Source organism: Macrotis lagotis, chromosome 2 (genome assembly GCF_037893015.1).
Source record: "Macrotis lagotis isolate mMagLag1 chromosome 2, bilby.v1.9.chrom.fasta, whole genome shotgun sequence".
Classification (NCBI taxonomy): Eukaryota; Metazoa; Chordata; class Mammalia; order Peramelemorphia; family Peramelidae; genus Macrotis; species Macrotis lagotis.
The window spans coordinates 151,582,811-151,609,006 of record NC_133659.1 but is presented as its reverse complement, the minus strand read 5'-3'; positions in this window follow the sequence as shown (position 1 = coordinate 151,609,006).

Genomic DNA, 26,196 nt, shown 5'->3' with positions numbered 1-26,196 from the left:
TATACCTATTGTTCCCATCTCAATAGTGTAAACCAAAAGAACAAACATAAAAAATGAAGAAAGTGAATATTCCAAAATTAAAAAGAATAAATATCACTTGAAAGAAGAGATATGAATAGACACCTTCACCCCATACTTTTACAGAGAAGAGAAATCCACAAATGTACAATGTCCAAATTTTCAGAGTTTGAAAATTTATTGATTATTTACAGTGATTTTTTTCCTTTTTATATAGGCTAACTCTTTCAGAAGAATAAAGGAATGGGTTGCTGGGAGAAATTGTGATATTAAAAAATAAAAATAAAAATGATAATAATAAAGATGGGAGGGAGATGAATTTCTTATCTTCTTCATTGCTAAACTTGTCATTATGACAAATGATGTTTAGGGTTTAGTTTTGGGGGTTTTTTTGGTGGGGGGATTGAGGTTGGGGGAAAACTTTCCTTTTAAATTATTGTACTCATTGTATAAATTGCATTCTGGATTCTGCTTATAATATTTCACAGTCTTCCCATGCTTCTTTGAATTCTCTATAATCATTGTTTCTTACAGGACAGAAATATTCCATTACATCAATCCTACCATAATTTCTTTTGATAATCTCTTATTGTGGAGTATCTACTTTGTTTCTACTTCTTACTTACTATAAAAAACTGCTTCTATGAATATTTTGGGGGTCTGTAGGATTTTGCTACCTTGCGGTATCTCTATGACAAAGGGTGTGCTATTTAAAACTTTCTTATCATAATTCCAAATTGCTTTCAGGAATGATTGGGTCAATTTACTGTCCTACTGACAATGTGTTGACATGCTTGGTTTTCTGAGCCTCTGACACTGCTTATTTCCATCTTTTTTCATCTTTGCCAACTTGCTAGACATGAGGTGAAAGCTCAGGGATTTGGATTTTTATTTCTTTTATTAGTAGTTTGTAGCAATGTTTCATATGATGTTAAAAGTATATAATTTTTCTTTTGAGAAATTTTTATTGATATCCTTTGATTACTTATCTACTAGAATACAGTTCTTGGTCACGTATATTTATGTTAGTTTCATGTGTATATTGATGGAGTCAGGAATTCAAGCCGGATTTCAACTTTAAATCAACAATTTCTCCTAGTCTGTACACCCACTTCTTGCTCAGTAGAAGCATTATGGGTAATACGCAAGTTATGCTTATGTACCTGGTTGTTTCCATATTAAGGGAAATTATCAGAAACTTTGAAAAACTACAATATGCATTTGGTTGAATCCCAGTTGAAAATTTATTTGGTTAAGGGGGCCAGTTTGTATAATATGTATAGCAACACTTTTTGTGGTGTCTAAAAATTGGAAATCAAAGGGATGTTCATCAATTAGGGAATGGCTAAATAGGCTGTAGTATAAGATGGTAATGGAATACTATTATCCTATGATAAATAATAAGCAGGATGATTTCAGAAAAACCTGGTAAAAAACTTACATGAACTGATGTATAGTAAAGTGAATGTTGTATATAACAACAGCAATATGGTTTGATGAAGAATTGTGGATGACTTAGCTATTCTTATAATGCAATGATCCAAGACATCCCTAAGGACTATTGATGGAGCATCTATCTGCCTCCAGAAAAAGAACTGATATTATTTTAATTCATACCAAAGCATGCTATTTTTCACTCTTTATTTGTGTTTTTAAAAATTAAAATATTTTTGTACAAAATGGCTAATATGGAAATGTTTTACATAATTGCACATGTATTACATACAACTCATTGCTTACTATCTCAAGGAGAGGGAAGGGAAGGAAAAGAAGGGATAGAATTTGGAACTCAAAACTTTAAATAAAAATATTCAAAAATTTAAAAATATTGTTAAAATCTGAACATTAAAGAATATTTCATTAAAAACCAATAGAAGAGAAGCACATCAAAGCCACTGCTAGGGAGAGAGTTTTTCACTATAAAAATAAGGGATAGATGTAGTCACAAAATGCCAAAAGAGATCATTTATATTATATGAAATTGAAAGACATTTGCACTAATAAACAATTAAGAAGAAAAGCTGACACTTGGGGAAAAAACAACTTTGCATTTAATTTTTTTTAGTTTACTTGTAGCACTTTTGTTTCCTTACACAATAATGTGTTGGGCATTACAATTCTCAATTTTTAGGATGACTTACAAATTTTGGTATTCTAGTGTCAGGTGAAAACGTTAAAGCAATGTGCAAAATTCTTACACATCAATTATTTCTAATAAGAATCTGCTAATATACAACCTAGAGCTGTTATTTCATAAAATACTTCCTAGTGAGGAAACTCTACCAGTGCAGATTGGCACGCTTACTACAACTTATTGCCTTAGAGAACAAGAGCTAACAGAATGTACACAAAAAAGGCCACCTATTCTTTCATCAATTCGCTGTCCCTGCTGATAGTGAGAAATGCAGAATTAATTTAGGCTGCTACCTTACTCAGCTCTCGGGGCATGCTGAACAGATATTTCATTTTCATCTCTGACTTGTGATGTCTGGGTAAGCCTCAGGTCTGGATCTCTAAGACAGACAAGTCCTGGTTTGGGTTTTCTTAGTCCTTTCACTGGTATTCTCCTAATGGGAGTCATCTTTCCCTTCAGAAAGTTATCATGGAGACCAATTCTTGTTGGTTAACCAACACTAGGAACCAAGAGCAACTAATCTTTCCTCATGAAGTAACTTAAAAAATAAATAAAAAGTTACTATTACACTCATCTCACAATGACTCCTAAGCAGAAGAATCATCTCCGATTTAAAGATCCTGTGTCAGGGTTACATAGAAAAGCATATGTTGTAGTGTTTCACTCCTACTTACACAAATGAGTTAAGATAGGATCATCTTTAAATGAACAGATATTTTTATTTTACCAAACTTGTCCAGAAAACAGTAACTAGGATGGTCTATCGGAGACAGATAGCTATAGAAGAAAGGGACAGTAATTGTCTTTATATCAGTAGGTAGTGCCCTGTAACTGTATTTATGTAAGTACTAAGAGGGTGTCTTCAATAGTTAACTCCTATTTTATAGATTTTTGTATTTAATTAGAATGCAATTTCTCATTCTAATCTTTTTTCTGCTTGACTTCAGTGATAAACATAAAACTGTTGATTCTATGGATTTATTCTATAGCCTTTTACTTTGCTAAATTTATCAATTGTCTAATTGTTACACTTTCTGTTAACTTTCTGGGGTTCTCTAAATAAACTAGCATATTATCCAAAAAAGAGACAATTTTATTTCATTTTGCCTGTGATTATTCCTTCAATTCCTTTTCTTTGTTTTTTGTTGGATATCTTTTCTGCATGCATTGATAAATAATCTTCTCAAGCTCCTAGTTGTCTGATAGAAGGAAATTGATTGGGTGCCTTTTTTCTATGTTTATTAACAGTTTATGTAGCAAAATGATAATTGTTCTTTAAATATTTGATATTATTCACTTGAAAAAATCATCTAGACCATTTCTCCCCTTCAGTATTTCATAGATGTTTGCTCAATTTAACTTTCTTAGAGTTTTAAAAAAATATCATTATGTTTTGTTCAACTGGGTATTTTGTAAATATTAATCCATCTTATTGCTTTCAAATTTGTTATTATATAATTGGTTTTAAGAATTTGTGATGGGGGCGGTGGAGCCAAGATGGCAGCAAAAGTACAGCCTCTCTTAGACACTCTCTCAAATATTTCAAAAACCTTAAAATTATTACTCTAACTAAATTTTCAAGAGACAGAACCCACAGAATGATCCAGTGAGGCAATTCTCCAGTTCAAGGTAACCTGGAAAATAGTGAGAAGACTCTGTTCCAATGGGTTGGAGTAGCTGGAGGGTGGGCATCACAGAGCGAAGGAGCTTAAATCTTTTGGGAACAGCCCTAGGGTGCCTGGGAACACCTGCTCCTGGCAGCAGAAGCTATTTCCTAACCTGTACCCCAGGGAGTACCAAGCACAACTTCGAAGATCAGCAGGGAGACCTCTGCCAGAGTAAGTATGAAACCCAAGCCCTCAGCAAGGCCGTGGCCCTCAGCACAGTCCAGATCCCAGGAAAGAGAAGCAGGTCTGTGAAGCTGCCCAACAGGAACCTCCAGGCAGCTGTGCCCTGAGTGCTTAACTCACAGAAGGTAAGGGAGTTGAGGGAGACTGCTAAGGTCTGTCCTCTGTCCCTGGAACAGGAATCTGGAAATTTTACCATATTCAGTCCCTGGTCCCAGTCCCGGGACAGAGGGGTGTGCTTGTGCTCATTCAACAGACTAGGAGAGCAGTCAGAGCCTTACACACTGAGGTCCTTGTGTGTGTGGGGGTATCCCAATAACACTCAAAATCTCAGAAAGCACCCCAAAACCAGGAACAGGCTGGGGAAATGAGTAAACAGAAAAAAGGAACTTGACCATAGACAATTAATTTGGTCCCATGGAAGATGAAAATACTCAATCTGAAGATTAGGAAGACCAAACTTCTGCAGCTAAAGACACCAAGAAATATAGAAGCTGGGCTCAGACTATGAGAGAGCTCAAAAAAGATTTTGAAAATCAAATAAGGGAGGTAGAAGAAAAATTGGGAAAAGAAATGAGAGAGATGAAGGAAAAACATAAAAAAAAAGTCAGCAGCTTAGTCAAGGAGATCCAGAAAAATGCTGAAGTAAATAACATGGTAAAAACCAGCTTAGGTCAAATGAATAAAACGGTTCAAAAGTTATTGAAGAGAAGGATGCTTTAAAAAGCAGAACTAGACAGATGGAAAAGGAGATAAGAAATCTTTCGGATGTAGAATGGAGCTAAAGGAAGCTGATGACTGCAAGAACTCAAGACAATTCAACACCAAAAGAATGAAAAACTAGAAAAAAATGTGAAATATCTCATTAAAAAAAACAACTGATCTGGAAAATAGATCTAGAAAAAATAATTTAAAAATTGCTGGGCAACCTGAAAGTCATGATCAGGAAAAGAACCTTGACCTCATTTTTAAAGAATTTCTACAGCAAAATTGTCCTGAAATCCTAGAAGCAGAGGTAAAATAGCAATTCTCCCCCAGAAAGAGATCCAAAAAAAAAATGTCAAAGAGAAAATATTACAAGCAGCCAGAAGGACACAATTCAAATATCATGGAGCTGCAGTCAGGATTACCCAGCATCTACATTAAGGCCTCATAGGACTTGGAATATAACATTCCAGAAGGCAAAAGAGCTTGGAATGCAGCTGAGAATCAACTACCCAGCTAAACTGAACCTCTTCTTCCAGGGGAAAAGATGGACTTTCAATGAAACAGGGTAATTTCAAATGTTCCTGTTGAAATGACCAGAGCTGAACAGAAAGTTTGATCTTCAAGGACTCAGGTGAAGCACAGAGAGGGTGGACAAGAAGGGTAAATTATGAAAGGCTTAGTGATGATGATCTGCATGTATTCCTGAATGGAAGATCATACTAATAAAACTCATATGAACCTTCTCATTTAATAGAGTAGATAGAAGGAGCTTTTATAGATGAGGCACAGGAGAGAGCTGAATTTGAAGTTATAATATAGTGTAAAAATGGAGTCAATGGGTGAAAGGGAAATGTATTGGGAATAAGAGAAAGGAGAGGTAGAATAGGCTAAGATATTTTATATAAAAGATATTTTATGTAGCTTTTGCAATGGTATGGAAGGGGGGAAAGTGAAGGGGAATGAGGAAGCCTTCATTCTCATTAGAAATGATTCAGAGAGGAAACAGCATACACAGTCAATGGGGTACAGACATCTAGAAGAAAAAGAGAGAAGGGGGACAGGGTGACGGGAGGGGGAATGTGAGTGATAGAGGAGAGGGTAGATTATAGGAGAGGATAGTCAGATATACCACATTTTCTTTTTTTTACTTTTTTGTAAGGTGGTGGGATTGGGTGGCCTGTGCAGGACATGGGGCTGGGTGGTTGCTGGTCTCTGGAGTGGGATGTAGGCTTGGGATCTACTGGCCCTAGGGCCAGTTCTCTGTCCACTATGCCACTTGGCTGTTACACAGCACACTTTTGAAGAGGGACAGAGTTATAGGAGAGAGAAAATATAATAGATGGTAGTGGGGAGGAATGGTAGAATTACAATCACCAACAGCAACTGTGGAAAAATATGGAAGTAACTTCGATGATGGACTTTTGATAAAGAATGTGATCCACCTGAGACAGAGCTGATAGTATCAGAGCACAGACTCAAATACATTTTTTTCTCTTTCTTTTACTTTATTTCTCATGAGGTTTTATATTTTTGTGGGGGAGGGGCTATTATGTTTACTTTTAAACAAGAATATTTTAGTAATGTGTAAATAAATTAAAGAAAATTTTAAAAGAAGAATTTGTGATTATTTCCTTTATTTCTTTTCCATTTACTGTGAATACTCATTTCTCACTTTTGAACAGTTATTTCTACTCTAGCCTTTTCAAAGAAAAAAAATCAAATTGATGGAATGTCTATTTTAATTATCATCCAAGGTAGTTCTTAGTTTTATTATCTCAATTCTGTCTTCTATTTGTATTTTCAAGATTTCTTTTTTGTCACATTTAATGGATTATTAATGTGTTGCTTTTTTAGTCTTTTAGATGCATACACAATTCATTGATTTTATTTTCATTTTCTCTTCCATTGATGTGTTGGAGATATAAATTTTCCCCAAAGGTCATGGAACTTCCCACAATGTAGTTTATCAATTCTTCACAGAAAAGGATGAAATATATTTTAACCTCTCATATGAAAACAAATTTGGTTATAGTTTTTTTATCTAACTGTCATCTTTTATTATTTTTTTCATCTATATTACAGCAGTCATTATATATTGTTTTCTAGGCACATTTTTCTTTATACTGCATCAGTTCACACATTTTCCTTTTGAATTCTTCCTACTCAATATTCCCAATAGTAATACAATTGAAAGTATTCATATATAAATATATATACATCTACACAGATTTTTAAAAACTACATTCATATGCCAATTTGTTCAGTCAGTTTTCAATCATTAGCTTCAGAATTTATTTCTAGACTTTTGCTACTAAAATAGTACTATTATTAATATTTTTGACAGATATGGTACCTTTCATTCTGTCAACAACAGAACATAGTATAAATTTCCTAGTGAGATCACTGGGTCAATATAAAGAGTCTAGTGACTTTTCTAGCTTACTTCCAAATTATTTTCATGAATGGTTAGATCATTTCATCATCATCATCATCATCACCACCATGATCATAATAACAATGTTTGAACTTCATTCTCAAAGAAGGCCATGACATCAGGTAGGTGATGCCATGACAAGCAAATGAATTGTATTGGGGGAGGGGGTGGCTGTGCTAAATCACCTGCCTCATTTTTCTCCTCCAGAGCCTTTTGGGTCCAGTGACCAGTTATAGATCAGGATGACTGGAAATTATACTGGATGTGAGGCAATCAGGGTTAAGTGACTTGCCCAAGGTTCACACAGCTAGTTAGTGGCAAGGGTCTAAGGCTGGATTGGAACTCCTGTTCTCCTGACTCCAAGGTCAGTCTTCTATCCACTGTGCCACCTAGCTCCCCAGATCATTTCATAATTTCACCACCAATATTTATGCTTTCCTGTCTTCCCACAATCTCCTTCCATTTTATCTATCTTTTGCAGTCTTTGTCAAATTTATTAATCAAATATTTTACTTTAAGGTATATTCATCTTAATAATAACGCTAATAATAACTAGCAACTATATAGTAATTTAAGGTTTGCAAAGTACTTTACAAAGATCATCTCATTTTATTCTTCCAACAACTGAAAGGTCAACACTTATCATTCCAATTTTACCAAGAGGAAACTGAGTCAGAGAGAAGTTAAATGACTTTGTCAGGAACAAATAATAAGTGTCTGAGGCTGGATCTGAACACAGGTCTTCCTAAGTTATTCATTCTCAGAATTATGTATTGTCCTTTATTTCTATCATCCTACATTAGAATTCAGCATGATTGATGGGGAAGGAGGAAGAAGGGATTTCCTAAAGATGATTCTTATTTATGCATGCATAAAGTTAGATGACTTTTGTAGTCCCTTCCAACACTGGGAATCTGAGTTTTTCCATCTCTTATGTATTTGTATTTTCTTTTCTATTTGGAGAACAGTGTCTATAGGGGAGAACAGACTTGAATGTACAGAACTATGGCAGGGAGGCATATGAGTAGGGAGCATGCACTCAATGAAATTAATGGCTCTGGAATTCCAATATTGATATCATTTTTTTTTCCTTTCTTAAGGGCAATCTAAACCACAATTCACTTAAGAATGGGAAAGTTCCACTTTTAGGTCTTTCTACTTTGCTGCTCTGTTTGGACTGCTTCTCTTCTGTATTGCCAAGATAATAGTAAACACTTTCAGCTAAAAACAGAAGAAAATCAATTAAACATACAAAGACCTAAGTCTGAAAATCTGCAAAGTTTTCTAAGATTTGTCCCCTTTCTGGGCTCTGAGGGGTTTCTAGCTGCAACAGATGTCAATATTAGCTCTGAATTATATTCCTATTGTCTTCTGATCTTTTGGCTCTTAAGTCAGCTTAGGTCATTTCACAACTCAGCATTTCTCTGACGCCCAAGCTTACTTCAATGTCCAGTGGAAGAAGGCAAGCTTTTTTCCTTCCTCTAGTTTACTCTTTTAGGTATCAGGTGACAGTATATACTTTAAGGTCCATTTTCTCTTCATGATTCTTCCCAGACTTTTGCCAAGGTCTAATATCTACCTCTCCTGCAACTATAAAGTCAGTCTCTTCTATAAAATGACTTACCTCTATATAATGATAAAAATCCCAAATCTATATTTCTGCCAATCCAGCCAGACAATATACATTTATCCTATAGTTCTAAGGTATCAGGGTTTCTTAGTTAAAAATCTCAAAGTCCTCATACAAATCAGGTGAAAATTAAATATTAGAAAATAGCAGCCTTTGATCATCTTTATTCTGAGCAAGGGATTTTTTTCCCCCTGTTGACTACTTTTTTTCAATGTTTCTTTCATAACTATCCTTGTTTCTTCCCTAAACCAGAAAAGGCTGCCACGTCACACAATAAAGAAAAACTATTCCTTCAATCTTGTTGCCCACTTACTTGGAGAATATTTCTGTCCTGGGGAACTAAGTAGGATCAAGTAACTGACTCTTTTATGATCCACTTCCCTATTCTAAACTAAACTAAAAGATACCAGTAATGAACTATGACATTAGCCTGGACAATAGAAACCTGAGAACTTTTTGAAATACTATCACTGAACTAAGCATTTTAACAATTATACTTCTCCAAATACTCCACAGTAGCTCATGGTCACAAAGGGGAAATGAAATCTATGCTGTAAAGGACCTTCTATGATGATAACTACAATGCTGATAAGCTAGTCTAGTTTGGACAGTCAGTAGTGGAAACAATGGTCTGAATCATTATACCTCCCACATCCTTTTGCATTTGTGTATCAGTTACCTGTGCAGATAGTGGTTTTTATTTTTGCCCAGTCCCCATCAGAGTTTTAATGGTGCTATCTTGAGATACTCAGGTTAATTTGCACAATCTATCCTTAGTCATCAAAGGAAATGATAGAAGAGACAAGACAGCAAGTAAATAAGGACATAGTGTTAAGAAAAGTGGTAAGAAGAACTGCAAGTGCTACTGAGGGATGGTGGCAACAAAGGCAGGGCAAAGCAATTTAGGATTAAGTAAAAAAAAAAAAACTAGCATGGCCATGAACCAGTGTAGGAGAGTTCTATAATAGTGGAGTCATTGCAGCAATATGAAACCAAGTGAATAAGCATTGAAGAGGAAGAGATCATCATGATAAGGAAGAAGTTCCAGAGGAAGAGCCAGGGAAACCAAGAGTGCTAAGTTTAGGGTCATGAAAACTGGTCACAAATTATGGATCTGTCAAATATGACCTCAAGCATATCATTTAGCATCTCTGGATCTCAGTTTCTTTATCTTTAAAACAAGGGGAGTTAGATAGAATAGCCTTAGAGGTTCCTGACAATTCTAAATCTCTCTTCCTATGATCTACTACTGCAGTTAGAATGTTCCCATCTGTCATTTAAATAAGAGTAGGTGGACTAGATTAATGAAGTGAGTGAGATAATGGCTATTCTTTGGGAGTGATGTACTATATTTTGGGAGTGAAGTTTCCAAAATTCCTTTGGGTGAAAGCATTTGAGCAAGAGAGATTCAATAGAGGGGTCTCCAAAGTCCAAGACCAGCCATTTTGACACAACAGTTGCAGGAACATCTCAGAGAAAGTCTAACAGCAAGACAGCCAGTTGTTTGAGGCAAGAGGCTCTATTATCAGAACAACTTAAACAAAGGAGGTCAAAACAAGAGGCAGGGCACTTATCCAAGATTCACAAGTACAAGTCAGCAATGAGGCAACATCAGGATTCAAGGAGCAACACAGGCAAATGTGGTTTCAAGTCAAGCAAGACTGGATGTACAAAATAGGTTTGAGCTCCTTTAAAGAGAGATGTTTACAATTCTTTTCAGTCCTAGTGTTTGTGGGCTAATCCCTATCTCTTTTGTTCTTCCAAATAAATTTCATCTGTGGACAGCTCCTTCCTGTCACTACTATTCTTCACCTGGAAAACAGCAGCATTTGCATAGTAGAAGGAATAATTCACCACTCAAGTATGTTGTACTGAAAGCTGGTTGAGGAAGATACTTGACATAATTCTATTTCTTATTTTCAAACTGATTCTCTGATACATAGAAATTGTATAAAATACAGAAAAATCTTCTTATCTTCTACTTAATTCCATCCAAAGTTTAATGTTGGTAATGCATGAGTTAATAAATATTCAAATAGCTAAATTCCACAGAATACTGGAGACCAAAATCAGCTGCTAAATAGAGCATGAAAATAAAAGAGTAGACCTTGATAGGTAGTGCAGATTTCAAATTCAAGGACATCAGGGTAATTGTTTGGGTACTACCTCCAGGGGACTTCCCCTATCTAGTGCTCTAAGGAAGTGTGCTTCACAATGAGGTTATCAGAACCACAAATAAGCAGAGGCTAGAAGACTATTTGTCAAGTATATTATAGCAGGGAAAAGGAATAGGAATAGATTTTGTCATTTCACTGATAGAGTGAACTCCCAAAGGAAGAAACCCCTTCTCTTCCTCTGCCAATTCAGGTTGACATTTTCTTTGCAACTTAGAATCTTAGAACATTGCTGAGAGCAGTGAAAGGTAAAGTGATTTGCTGAGGATTAGAGTAGCTAGAGAATTAAACCTGGAGTCAGGAAGACTTGAGTTCAAATGTTGCTTCAGACATTTCCTATGTGACCCTGGGAAAGATACTTAACTTCTCTCCTTTAGTTTCCTCTATTATAGGAAGATAATAGTTGCAACAAACTCACAGGGTTGTTATGTGAATTAAATGAGATATATTTATAAAATGTCCTTATGGCATATATTAGGTTTGTTCCTTTCCTCCCCCTTCCCCTGAGGTCTGAAATTCTGTGACTCTCAGACCATAGGTCTGGGTATCACATAAGTAGCAGGAGTTAAGCAGAGTTTAACTAGATATAGGCTTAAGATAGGAAGCTGTTTCTAATTTAAAATATACTATGTATTAGGAAGGAAAGCTGTGAATGGAAAACAAACTCCCCAACGTCTTACAGATTTGGAACTAGCCATCATACCATCTCCCCAGGAAATCTGATATGACTGCATTTCAAGATACGCTGATCTTACTGCCAAGAATTCAATCCTTACTTTTACTCAAATTTGGCTCCTTTTATTTTAAAATAGATTTCAGACCATTTTGAATTTCACATAAAATAATTATAGAGAAAAATGAAAACTTTGCCAGTGTCCTCGGATCAATTCCAAAGGAACAAATAGAACTGGGTGACATTTGCACAGCCACATGACATCCTGGGTAGCTGATGCCAGACTCAGCATCTAGATGCTATGTGGTAGAAAAAGAGTTGGATTCCCGCATGTTTCAAGAGGAAGAGAAAAACTGAACAACAGCTGCCCAAATTGGGAAGGCAAAAAGGCCCTCAGGAGGGTACAAGAACCAAGCCCTACTGAGCAAAGAGAAGAAAACCCTGCCCTTGCCTCATTCCTGGGTTCTCCACATAACATGGTTTAAGATTGATCCAAGGGAAGAATCCTTTCCCTAAAGCAAAATTTGAATGGGTAAAGAAAGTAGAAAATTCTCCTACTTAATACCAATTTATTTTTTTTCTTAGCAAGAGGAAGAGATTTATTTTATTTATTCTCCTGTACAGAAGGGATTATGAAAGATCATTTTGATGATCCCTCTTTTTTTTTCCAGGATTTGGAGCCATTCAAAAGAAAAATGCCATCATTAAAAAAATGTATTGATAAGCTTTTTATATTGCCAACATTTTCTAACACACCCTTCTTACCATCCCAGAGAGCTATCCCCTATAACAAAGAAAAGGAGGGATAGGGAGAACGTTTATTGAAACTAACCAACCTAACAAATAAAGTCTGATACCATATGCTTGTTCCACCCCAATAGTCACCCATCTCAGAAAAGAAGCAGGGGGAGGGAGGCTTATGTATCATTGCTAAAAATCTTATGTAAAGGGGATCTCACAGCTTTCCTTGGTAACTTATTCTAAATGCTTATATTAACTGAAGAATTTTCCAAATGGAAGAATTTATCCTCTAAAGAACTCCGGTGACTCAGTTCAAATACTCAAAAATTACGTCTCATGTTCATTTGACTTTAGTCACCTTCTGTGATGATCATTTTTTTAGAACTCATCATCACTCCAAAGTACACTACATCACTTATCTTAAACCATGTTTTGCATTGTGCTTGCACATAGTAAGTCCCTGAATTAATTCTTAATTGACTGATTCTGAAATTCCAATTAATGATCATAATCATAATGATCATAATGTCTTTTTCTGTTTTGCTCCTCCTATTCTGCATCCTTATTAATACTCTTGATCCTTGATTCCTTTACTCTGATCTTCCATCTCTTTTAAGAACTTACTCATTGATAATTCTTATCTCTATATAATCTTCAGTTTCTCCCTATTTATCAGCTCCTTCCTGTTGGCTACAAAAATGCTCTAGGTTTTACACCATTAAAAAGAAACAAATAAAACCTCAGGTTGACTTTGCCTTCCCTTATGCTACTGTCATGTATTTCTCATCTTTTTCACTGCCAAATTTCTATAATCATTTATGTTCACTACCTTACCACTGATTTCTTTTAAAAATTTTGTTGCTATCCTTTGTCCTTATATCATCTTCATTTCCAAGTATATCCCTTCTCCTCTACTTATTTGATCATTAGTTGTAATAAATAAACAAACAAAAGAATGAATGAATGAAGCAAGATTTTAAAAAAACCAATTCAGCAAAATTAAGTTTTAGTAGCATTGGATGTTATTGTATGCAATCATACCAATAAATTCAGAAGAAGGAAGAAGTGAAGAAGAAATAGAAATAGAAGAAAAAAACAGAAGAGAAAGAAAGGAAGAAGGAAGGAAGAAGGAATGAAGGAAGGAAAGAAGGAAGGAAGATTAATATAGATCTATGTTTAGCATAATTAAACAGTATAGTCAATAATAGATTGTTTTCTGTCAAGAGGAGATGGGGAGGAAGGGAAGAAAGGAGAAAAAATGTAAAGCTAAAAACTTTGCATAATAAATGATTGGTGAAAACTACTGTTGCATATTGTTGGAAAAAGAAAAAAATGAAATATTTTTAAGATAAAAAGAAAGAGAGGAAGGAAGGAAGGAAGGAAGGAAGAAAAGAATGAATGAAAGAAACAGAAAGAAAGAGAAAAAGAAAAAGAAAGTGTGAAAGAAAAAAGAAAGAGAGGAAGGAAGGAAGGAAGGAAGGAAGGAAGGAAGGAAGGAAGGAAGGAAGGAGAAAGGAAAGAAGAAAGAAATTTTTGCCATATTTGGTATCACAATTGCCGTTATAGTTACTATGAATTTAGTTAGTATCTTTTTCCTCCATTCTTTTCATTTTCATTGTTGTAATCATTGTGTATGTTGAATGAACAGGCACACTTAATACACTGTTAGGCGGAACTATAAAATGATCCAACCATCCTGGAAAGCAATTTGTAATTCCCAGTCCCCCCTCCCTTTTAAAAGTAAGTAAAATGACTTTTCCCCAAACTCCTTTCCATATAACTTCTGATCTAGTCACTCATCTAACAACTTCCATCTCTAAGAGATTACTAATGATGATATCTTAATTGCTAAATACGAAGTCATTTCTTAGTCCTTAATCTCCTTGACCTCTCTATAGCTTTTGGAAAGCATTTCTTTTTCCTGGATATGTTCTTTTTTCCTTTAGGCTGTCTCTTGCACTCTTTTCTCTTCTCTTTCCCTTCATGGTCTCATATCCTTTTACCTATCTTGTAGTCATCTCAAACATATTGTCCCAAAGGGAACTCTTCATCTTCACTTTTATTGGCTGAACTTGCCCCTCCTCTAAAACTCTGTATTTCTACTTTGAGAGCATCATCATTCTTCTTGTGCCCAAGATGGTAAACTCAGAATCATCCATAAATCCTTCTCCCTTCCTTCTTTATCCTTTCACATCCACTCTTTTCAGTCTGCTTCATAACATCTATTGCACCTACCAACTTGGATACATTTATATCCTGCCAACCTAATTCATATTCCATCACCTCTTTCATGATCTACTTTAATAATCTCCCAATTAGTCTCCTTGCTTTCAGCCTCTCTATTTTCCATTCCTTCCTTCATAGAGCAATCAAAAATCTTCTTATGGCACAAATTTAATCATGTCATTTCCCAGGTCAAAAAAAAAAAAAATTCAGTAGCTTCCCATTGCCTCTAGGAAAAATTTAAAATGTCCAACTGGCATCTAAGACCTGCTACAAGCTGGGTCCTACATATGTCCAGATTTATTGTAGACTACTCACCTCCACAAATTCCCTATTTCAGATAAAATGGACTATTAGCCATTCCATTAATAATCATAATAATAGAGAAAAAAGGAATATGCATTTATCAAGTTCTTACTATGTTCCAGACATTAAGGTAAGTACTTTACAAATATGATTTCATTTGATACTCACAATCCTATTATTATTCCCATTTTACAGATGAGGAAAATAAGGCACAGAGAGGTTAAATGATTTACCCAGGGTCAAATAGTCAATAAGTGTTTGTGGCTATATTTAAATTTAGGTCTTTTTTACTCCAGTTGCAATCCATTACACAATTAGAGCCATCAACATCAGCATCAATAATAGTAATAGCTAGCATTTTATGCAGTGTTTTCATTTGCAAAGCACTATACATATGATATTTTATTCAATTCCCCCCCAAAAACTGAAATAAATGCTATTATCACATTACATAAGGATGATGATTATGTGAAAAGTCAGAAACTTGACTTGTTAAGGGTCATACAACTAGTAAGTGTCTGAGGCCATTGAAACCCAAGTCTTGGGGTGGCTAGGTGGCTCAGTGGATAAAGCACCAGCCCTGGAGTCAGGAGTACCTGGGTTCAAATCCGGTCTCAGACACTCAATAATTACCTAGTTGTGTGGCCTTGGACAAGCCACTTAACCCCATTTGCCTTGCAAAAGAAAAAACCTTAAAAGAAAAAAAAAGAAACCTAAGTCTTTCTGACTTCAAATGCAACACTCCATCCAATGTACCATCGTGACCTAAGTAATCTAAGACCATCACCTGTCACCCATGTGCATAGTTGTTTAAACTGTTGCCCTTGCCTGAAATATAGTTCCACTTCTAGGACTCCTCTTGTCCTTTAAAGCAGTTTGGCACCTTCTCCATGCTATCTTTCATGTAACCCATTTGTTAACATTTTCTAACTCTCCTCATTTCATCCCCGATTATGCTTATTTGTGAAGTTATTGAATTCTCCTCTCCTCCTCCAATATATCTTCCTTGAAAAACACTGTTATGTTTATATCTTTATATCCTCAATGTTTACCATGTCCATTTATTTGAGCCTGGTTCTCAATGAAGACAGAGAATATTTTGTCCACAGTTATAGTGACCTTCTAATTAAAAATATAGCTACTCATCCTCCTCCTCTTTCCTAGTTAAATAATAATAATAATTTTAGCTTTTTCTGATAGATCTCATTTCCTAACATGTTGGCTATTGAGCCTGAAAGTTCTCTATTATGAGCCTAATCCTGGACTGGAAGGACTGGAGTACTTTCAAGTTCAGTAGCCACCAAGTTAGGAAGAGGGACATATTATTTAAATATATATATTATTTTTATATCTCAAATCTATATATATCTATAAAGAGACTTCAGTGTTATACTATATATAGTATATATACTACATATTTGTAAACTGATGCATATGGTATAGTATAGGTGGAATATAAATGTATATTCCATATATGGAATATATCTAATTTTTATGTTAGATACATAATTTTATATACTATAGAATATAAAAGCATATCATGTTTATAGATATATTTTTTATAAAATATATAATATGTATTATATAAAATACACTGTTCAACACTGATCTAATCAAGATTGTATAGACACATACATATTTATGTAGAATCATATTAAAATAATATTTCTTTACTTATACATTTTCCTATAAAGTTTTCTTTCTATATTACTGGTGCATTGCCAACTTGCAATGGTATGTGACATTCTATCTCCCCTCCTTTGCTTGTATATCATTCAGCTATCCCCCATGCCTGAAATGCAATCCGTCCTCACCTGTATCTCAAAGAATTCCTGTTTTCCTCAAAGCTCAATAAAAGAGCTTTGCCACCTTCTCTACAAAGCCTCTCCTGATCTCCCCAGGTGCTGGGGTCTCTCCCCAGGAAATTACTTTGTATTAAGTTTGTCCTTACTTTTCTGTGTCCTTGTTCCCCATCCCCCCACCACTCAATAGAATGTAAGCTCCCAAAGGACTGTTTCAATTTTGTCTTTGCATGTCTGACACATATTAGAATAAATGCTTGCTAAATAAATGGGTAGACTGCAGACTTCTTATCATCCAGGCATTTTTTAAATCCTTTTTTTTGTTGTTTTGTAATTCTAATGTTGAAATCCCCCCCCACTGCACTATCTTGCTTTCCTCTGATCTTTTCTTCTATATATATTAAAGTATCGAAATAATTTTTAATTTGAATTCTACTTGGCTAAGTTCTATCCTTAACATAGTATCAAGGTTAATGAAATATATGTACCAGAAAAGAAATGAAAATCTTAAACAGAACAAATTCCAAGAGCATTCCCATTCTGGCCTGTTCTTCCTGTTCTTCCTGGACCCTCACCAGATTGACACTAACCCAGTGATTATTCCTATAGGTGGGTGAGCTGCCCCTTATCTATACACAAACACATAGTAGTGTTTTCCCAGTTTATTGGCCTGCTTAAGGCAGAATCAAAAGCCATAATCTCTATTGTTTTCCTGACAAGATTTGTCACTTCATCACAGAGCAGATATATTTGCCAGTTTATTCTTTTTTTTTTTAAGGTTTTTTCAAGGCAAATGGAGTTAAGTGGCTTGCCCAAGGCCACACAGTTAGGCAATTATTAAGTGTCTTTAGTCTGATTTGAACTCAGGTACTCCTGATTCCAGGGCTGGTGCTCTATCCACTGTGCCACCTAGCTGCCCCATGCCAGTTTATTCTTGACAGAATTGTGACTTTTTTATTCTTCATAGGCCATACTCTTCAAAGCATTGGCAAAATGAGTTTTTCCAGAAATTAAACCAAAAAGATGCAATCTTAACCATAATTCATAATGCTCATATCCATTGGTTTCAACTGACTTGTTCCTCAAGTTCAGGATAAAACAATAGGCAGGTGGAATCAAACAGGTGGATTTCAGACATGGTATCAGAGATTTAATTAGTTTAGAGTGATTGTGACATCCCATGACAAAGGGATGAAAATAATAATAATAATAATAATAATAATACTATAATAATTAGCATTTATATAGTACTAGTTATAAAATAATAGTTATATGTTAATATAATACATAATTTAGTTTGTGATTAAATATTATCAAAGTATAAATATTATTGAGTATGTAAATTATAAAATAAATTCTTTTAGTAATCCTGTAAAGTAAGTGTTGCTATCACTCTCATTTTACAAACCAAAATACTAAAGCCAAAAGAGGTTAAAGGGACTTTCTGGTAGTCACAAAGATCTTATGTAATTGAGATAGGATTGAATTCCAGTCTTCCTGACCCCAGGTCAGAGACTGACTATATCTACTATAGTACCTAGCTGTCTGCACCAAAGTGAGTTAGTCAGAATGAGTTAAAATAGGAATCCATCTGTGGTCATCATACCAACATTCCATAGCTACATCCAAAATGACATCCTTCCTAGCATTGCCCTGTCATACTTCTACTTATCAATAGCCTCCAAAACTTTTATCCTCACCACAAAGAATGAACACTAGTGTCCTGGCTTTAAAAAAAATTAATTTGAGGGCCTGTTTTATATGACTTACTCAAGTTACAACTCAAGTTAAGAAACCAGTTAAAGCTCTGCCTGGTACATTTTGGAGGTGAGCACTAAGCAAAGAATATTTGAAACCACTTTTATTTGGTGATGACAGCAATTATTTGATACTTAAAAAAATATGAGAAATATACTTTATTCCTTTCCCCAACTCTTAAAGCCTTGTTAAAGGCCAAAATAAACCTTGATTTATTAATTTAGTGAATGTATTGTGTTCTTTTTGGAAAAAAAAGGAAAAGAATGGTTGAAGCCGTGCAGGGGAAGCCGTTTTAATCAGTTGTTGCCTTGCTGTTGGCTTTCTACAAGAGTAGCAGATGCCTTTTGCAGACTTCCAAAGTAACCTGATAATAATAATAGCAGGAGTAGCCATACTCTATGTTCAGATGGAGCCGTTAATGACGTGAGGTTTTGTACTCAGGTCTAAATTCTTCACCTCCTGCTTTGAGACACAGAAAGAGAATTTGAGCCTCTTTACCAAAGCTCATGGAAAGCATCCAAGTTAGTCTTAGTCTGATCTGGGGCTTGGAAAAGGAGAACAAAAGCACTCCCTCGGTGAACCCTGGCAACTCTTCCCTAGGATGCAGTGTGTTCTCTTTCTCCAAGCAGTTTCTACATCCCACACTGAAATCATCAACATATCAAGACAGATGCTTTCCCTGCTACTAAAATTCATTTCCTTCAAGCCTATCCCTGTGACTCCTTTTACAAATAACTATAAAAATTAGGTTCCCTCTTGGAAAAGATCCACTTAATCTGTATGTCATTACTATCTCTACTATGATAGCCCTTGATGCTAATGTTCAAGGAGATTAAGAAAAAAAATACTCTTTATGAATTAAATATTTCACATAAAAATCAATTTCTGTTAAAAAAAATAAAAACTAAACAACTAACTAACCTAGCTTATCACTACCTCACTTCCTGAGAGACAAGAATCATGGGAGAAATATTCCCTTTTTATGAATGGATTACACAAATAAATTAACTTGCCCCAAATCACAGTTAGTTCATAAAGTATTATTCATTTCTGTGGTAGGTGCTGTAACACATCCCACAATCTCAAAAAACTTAGACTAATACACAAAGCTAGAACCAAAGCAATACAAGTGGGGCTTCACACCATTTAGAGGAGTATAATTTCTTTCCCCAGGGGTGATCACAGACAATTTCACTCCTAGTTATCAGATATAAAAAAATGGAACACCAAAGGCATTGTCCTTCCTATTTCCTAAACCACTTGGCTAATGTGAGTGTGGCTTCCTCCTGTTTAATCCTCAATTTTCTGTTCCTAATTCTTTTATGGCTCCTTTCTCTCCTCTGATCTACGGACTCAGTCCAAAGGGGAAAAAAATTTCTTCCATTTACAGAGCAAAGTCTTTTAGAGATAGAGTTCCAGCAAATTTAAGTGGTATTTCAAATCTATTTTATAAGTAACTTCCCTTAATGATTCTACTCCAAAATTTATAGTCTCATTTAACTTAGTACTTAAAGTTAGGACTTTGCAAGTGAATTGACCCTTACAGCAGAGCTGGGTCAAGTATAAAAACTATTATCATTATAAAACACTTTTTTCCTTAGCTTCTAGCAAGTTCTAAGAAAGTTACAAGCTTCTGCTTCACAAACCAATGCTTCCAATTTCCCAACTACCCACATCCATAGGAGTGAATGGAAAGATAAGATCTTCAAAAGTTTTAGTATCTGTGGTCTTTCCAAGCCACCTTACCAAGAAGGACATTACCATAGGAGCAATATTTACTAGGGTCCCCATCATGTAGGCTGAGCTATTTTCATCCCCCTAAAACTACTTGTCTCTAAGACTTGACTGGTCCAAAGGGCTATGGTCTAAAACAATGCTCCCCAGTCACCTGGAACATAAAAAAAAGCTTGCCCTTGTGGGCTTCTTCAAATTTTTGCCATGTTCCTTATGGAGGAGAGGATGGCTGAACCAATGCTCTATCCTTGCTGAATATTCTTTCATTACTATTCTGTTGTTTTGAATGGTTTACAAATATCTCATTTCATTACAAATGCTTGTCAGAACCACAAAATTAGCTTGGGTTTATGGCTAACCTGTACCACCTTACCCAAAGGTGGGGGGATAGGGCAGGAATGGGGATCAAAGAAATTTAGAATTGATGGAGAGGAGGCTTACAGACTTGGAGCACAAACTTAGGTAAGGGTCTAGCAAACCCCAAAACCAACCTGAAACACTCAGAGAAAAATATATTACAATATCATAAAGTACTCAGATGTGTGGTCCTGCCAGTAAGTGCTATGCAAAGACAAAAAAAGGAAAAGATCATTGATAGGTTTCCCTGTGGAAGTAAGGATAGAGCCCAGATGGAATCAGGAAGTTTGGAGGTCGTTTAGCTCAATCCTCTGCTCCATACCTTAGACCTATTTATAATATCCCTAATGGGTTAATGAGAGCAACTCCATGGAGAGAGTGTTGAGTCTGGAGTCAAGAAGACTCATCTTCCTGAGTTCAAATCTGGTCTCAGACACTAACTAGCCATGTGACTCTGTGCAAGCCATTTAATTCTGTTTGCCTCAGTTTCCTTATCTGTAAAATGAGCTGGACAAGAAAATGGAAAACCCCTCCAATATCTCTACCAAGAAAACACCAAATGGGGTCACAAAGAATTGAACACAAGTTAAAACAATTGAACAATGAAAATGAGTTAGCCTAGAGCCTCTACATGAACATCTCAAAGGCAATCTATTCTCTAGGATTGTAGGATCAAAGGTTTAGAGCTGGAAAGGGCTTGACATGTAATTTAGTGTAATAAAAATTAACAACCATGAACAAGTTGGGCAATGAACAGGGCGCTCTTCTCCTGGTTTTTACTCTGATCCATTTATAATGGAAAGAATATTAGACAAGAGACAGATGGCCCTAGTTCTTGTCACCTCTTTACCAATTGATTGTATAATTAAGTAATCAGATCACAATTTCTCTGGTCCTCACTTTCTCCATCTATAAAATTTGAAAGTTGGATTAGAGTAAGAGTTCCCATTTCAGGGGAGGGGGTGCAGAAGCCTTGGTAAGGTGGTGGGCAAGGAAGGAAATAAGTATTTATTAATTATGTCTCAGTCACAAATACTATGCCCTTTCAGGTTTAATTTTCATAATAACCCTATGAACTCTTTTTATTCCTATTTTACAGTTGAGTAAACTATAAAACAGTTGAGGTAGAGATTTCATGACTTGCCCTGGGTGGCAAAGGTGGTAAGTGTCTGAGGCTGGATTTGAACTCTGGGCTTCCGGGCTTCCAGGTCTCTAAATTTCAGGACTAATCATTATACCATAAATAGCTGTTGCAGTTGAAGTTAATACAACAAGTCCATGAATCTGTATAGATTAAATTCCTCCAAATACTATAAGCAAATATATCTCCCATAGGCAGATTAAATGTCAATATATATATATATATATATATATATATATATACATATATATGTATATATATATATGTTACTATTTTCCAAATGCATATAAATGTGATTGTGATAAATTAAGTGTAAACTCACTTTAAAATATACAGAATTCATAGTATTTTTTTGTCAACATGCACTTTCACATTTAATAGATATTTATAGTCTAACTATTATCATACTGAGGGATCAGGACACTTTCTGATATTAAAAGAGGTCCTGATATTCAAAAAGACTTACTGGACTTCATAAATGATCTCAAATCTGTGATTTTCTATGCTTTAAGATGTGACAATATATCCATACATATATCTACATATATATGTATGTATGCATATTTTTTTACTTGACTTACCTAGTATTTGAGTATTTTAAGGGGCCTATGTGAAAGAGGACACATTTAATCTTAGACTGTACTAAGCACTAGCTATAACTCATTCTAATGAACAATACCTTTCATTTAGTGAATAACTTCAAGGCAGGGATTTCTGCCTTCCCTATGTAGACATATGTCAAGTTACATTACATGACTAACAACAGAGGGTGATTGTTTTTTCCTGGTGTATAGGATGCCCAGGGGAGACCACAGAGCTTTGAAATGTTCTGTGTTACACTTATCACACCTCCTGGAAAATGGTTATTGTGTTGACACAATAAGCAGTATAATTGTATATTATGTTGAATAATAGGAATAATCCTTGCTATTCACATTTTTTATTATCTACATGAGTGTGACATGGCACCATCATCTTGGCAAAGGACATGGACAAATTTAGAAAAAAATATACATTCTCTTTCCAGTTGGTGGATACATATACACACATGTTCAGGTATTCAAAGAAGAAAGCTTACTGAAACTGAAGAAAAACAGTGAGATAATTGAATCAAAGGTCACAAAAAAAGTTCCCAAGTTTTGGAAATAGGGGATGGATGGGCATAAAATACTATTTCGTGTTCATTGTGAACACAGAGCAGATCTCCATAATTAATGTGAGATGCCTGTTAAGTTGTTTGGGGGGCAGGAAGAAAAATAAAGGTTCTTTAAAGGAAAGAATAATTGAAACCAAGTGCTACAAGGAAAGGAGATGTCAAATTATCTCACTGAAAGACTCTTTTTAAAAATTTCTTCTTCTGGCAGTGACTATTGCTCCAAACCAATTTATAGGCCTAGGGAGAACCATAAAGTCTGGGAGAAGAGGAAATAGATGAATCAAGGCTATTAACAAATAAAAGGTCAGGCTTGTGTATCTTTAATTTATCCTTTATCCTTGAATGAGCCTAATGATGTTTCTGGCTACAGGATAAAAGATATATCATTTGTTAATGAAGCAATTTCTAAAGATCTGCCTCTCTCCTTTGTATAATCATTTTCTTATTTGAAGATCAGGTTTGGGGGAGTGAAGACAGCAGCAAGAAAAATATTACCCAAACTAACCATTTGACATTATACCTGAAACAATTCACACAGCTCAGTCTTTTCTGCTGTTTTCCTTTCCTTTAGGTTGTTGGGGTTTTTTTGTAAGGCAAAAGGGGTTGAGTGGCTTGCCCAAGGCCACACAGCTAGGTAATTATTAAGTGTCTGAGACCGGATTTGAACCCAGGAACTCCTGACTCCAGGGCCAGTGCTTTATCCACTGTGCCACCTAGCTTCCCCTTTCCTTTCCTTTAAATCACAAACTGTTGCATGTGAGCAATACTCATTTGGCTGATAGGACCAGGAGAACTGACAGTGGGAAATAGAAATTGGTTAAACTTCCCAAACCCATGCTCAGTGATTTAACATTTTCATAGATGCAGTGTATCCACCACTGGAATAGAAAGCTCTTCCCCATGCCTCTGGGTCATTGCATATTTCTTTCCTCCTTCAAAAGCAGACCGAAATACACCACTTCCAGCAAACCTTCTAGGTTCTGGTCACTCCTTTTCCTATATTTTTTCATATCTTTTCACACTTCTGTTCAATTCTTAACACATAATTTTAGAACGTCAGTTTGGAAGCGATCTCAGAGGCAATGCAATTTGAGTCATAACTGTTCCAGAATGACCCCTACTACATACCTCATAAATGGTCATCCAGCTAACAGTGAAGTTCTCCTTGAAGTGGGTATGAGGGATCAGGGCAATAGGTGAGGAAAGAGTGGGGAGAAGAGGACCATGTGAGGCATTTTTTTGTTTGTTTAGGTGTTTTGGAAGACAGTGGGGTTAAGTGGTTTGCCCAACACCACACAGCTAGGTAATTATTAAGTGTCTGAGATCCTATTTGAACTCAGGTATTCCTGACTCCAGGGCCAGGGCTCTATCCACTGCACCACCTAGCCACCTTCATGTGAGGCATTTTTGATCATCTATAATTCTTCAGAACTGTTTTCTTACATCAACCTAAATCTGCCTCTTAGTTATATCCTCTTTTTGCTCCAACTTCTATTTTAGAGGGGCAACACAGCCAGACCAACTTTGATCTTTCTTCTAGCTAACAGCCTTTCAATTGCTTGAAGACACTTAACATTTCCTCTGTAAGTCTATTTATTTCCAGGCTAAACATTTCCTTCAACGGATCCTTATGTAGCATATTCTTGAGGTCTTTCATGGTTCTGGTGACTTTCCTCTTGACACCCTCCAGTTTATCAAAGTCTTTCATAAAATGCAGTGACCACATCTAAACATATGTGCCTGACAAGGAGTCTAGGGTAGAATGTTTCCTAAATCTTATTAAGCACTATAATTTTGTTATGCAAGATTAAAGAATGGACACACCTTTTGGGTTGCCATTACATTGTTTGCTTCTATTGAACTTGAATTTCATAAACTCCCCCACCCCAGAACTTTTTCTTTTTTTTTAAGTTTAGTTTTTACAAGGCAATGGGGTTAAGTGACTTGCCCAAAGTCACACAGCCAGGGAATTATTAAATGTCTGAGGTCGAATTTGAACTCAGGTTTCCCTGAATCCAGGGTTGGTGCTCTATCCACTGTGCCACCTAGCTTCCACCACTCCCCCCAGAACTTTTTCAAATGAACTATTGACTACACATGCTATTCTTTAATTTATGAAGTTGATTCTTTGTCCCAAGAATAAGTCTTTATATTTGTGCTTATTAAATTTCAATTTATTTGCTTCAACCCAGTGTTGTATCCAGTCAAAGTGTTTTAGAATCTATCTTCCTTTACAATTCAGTATTTTAGTTGTCCTTTACAGCTTTGTATCATCCATAGATTTGATAAGTTTATCATGTCATCATTCAATCATGGATGCCCATGATAAATAGCACAGAAACAAGGAAGGATATCTGCAACACTCCAATAGAGACCTTTCAAGTTTAAATGCAAACTATTAATAACTATTCTTAGTCTGGTCAACCAACTAGGTCCAGGTGTATTGCTGTCTAACATATAATTTAATTTCTTTTTCAACAAGAATAGCATGATACATCTTATATTATATTCCTTTCTGTCAGGGGAAGGGAGGAGGGAGGAAAAATGTAAAATTCAAAACCTTGCAAAAAGTGATAGCTGAAAACAAACCTTGTATGTAGTTGGAATTATAACATAGTATTAAAAAAACCAAGAATAATATGAGAGACTTCAAAATTATTGCTAAAATTTATATAAGTATGTCGTTTCTTTCCACTCTGTTCTATCTTCCACATTGCTGTCAAAGTAATTTTTCTTAAGTGCAGATCTGATTCTTATACTTAATCAACTTCAGTGATTCCATATTCTCTCTCTCTGATCTCTCTTTATTTTTCTGTCTCTGTCTCTTAAAATGAGACATTTACCATTCTCAGATTGTGACTTTCTCCATTCTTTTTTTAAAAGTTTGTACTATTATATTTTTTATATCATCATATTTTCACTCAATATTACTCTTTCTTCCAGAGAGCTATCACAACAAACAGTATTTTTAAGACAAAAAGAAGAGAGGGGAAAAAAGAGGGTGGAAAACATTACGTACAGCTGATCAATACAATGAACAATTCTGAAATTATGTGCAAAGTACACAATACTTGTGGATCTCTCATCTCTGCAAAGAATGGGAGTATCTATCCATGTTTTTTATTCTAGTCATCTTTGATCTTTATAATTTTTATATTCATTTTTTATTTTTTTGTTGTATGTTTTTTCCATATTGTAGTTACTATGTATATCCTTTTCTTGAGTCTGCTTACTTCACTCTGCATCAATTCAAATAGATCTTTCTATGCTTCTCTGCATTCCTCACAGTCATCATTTCTTACAGCAAGGCAATAATTCATTACATACATGTGTATTATTTGTTTAGCTGTTTCCCCCATA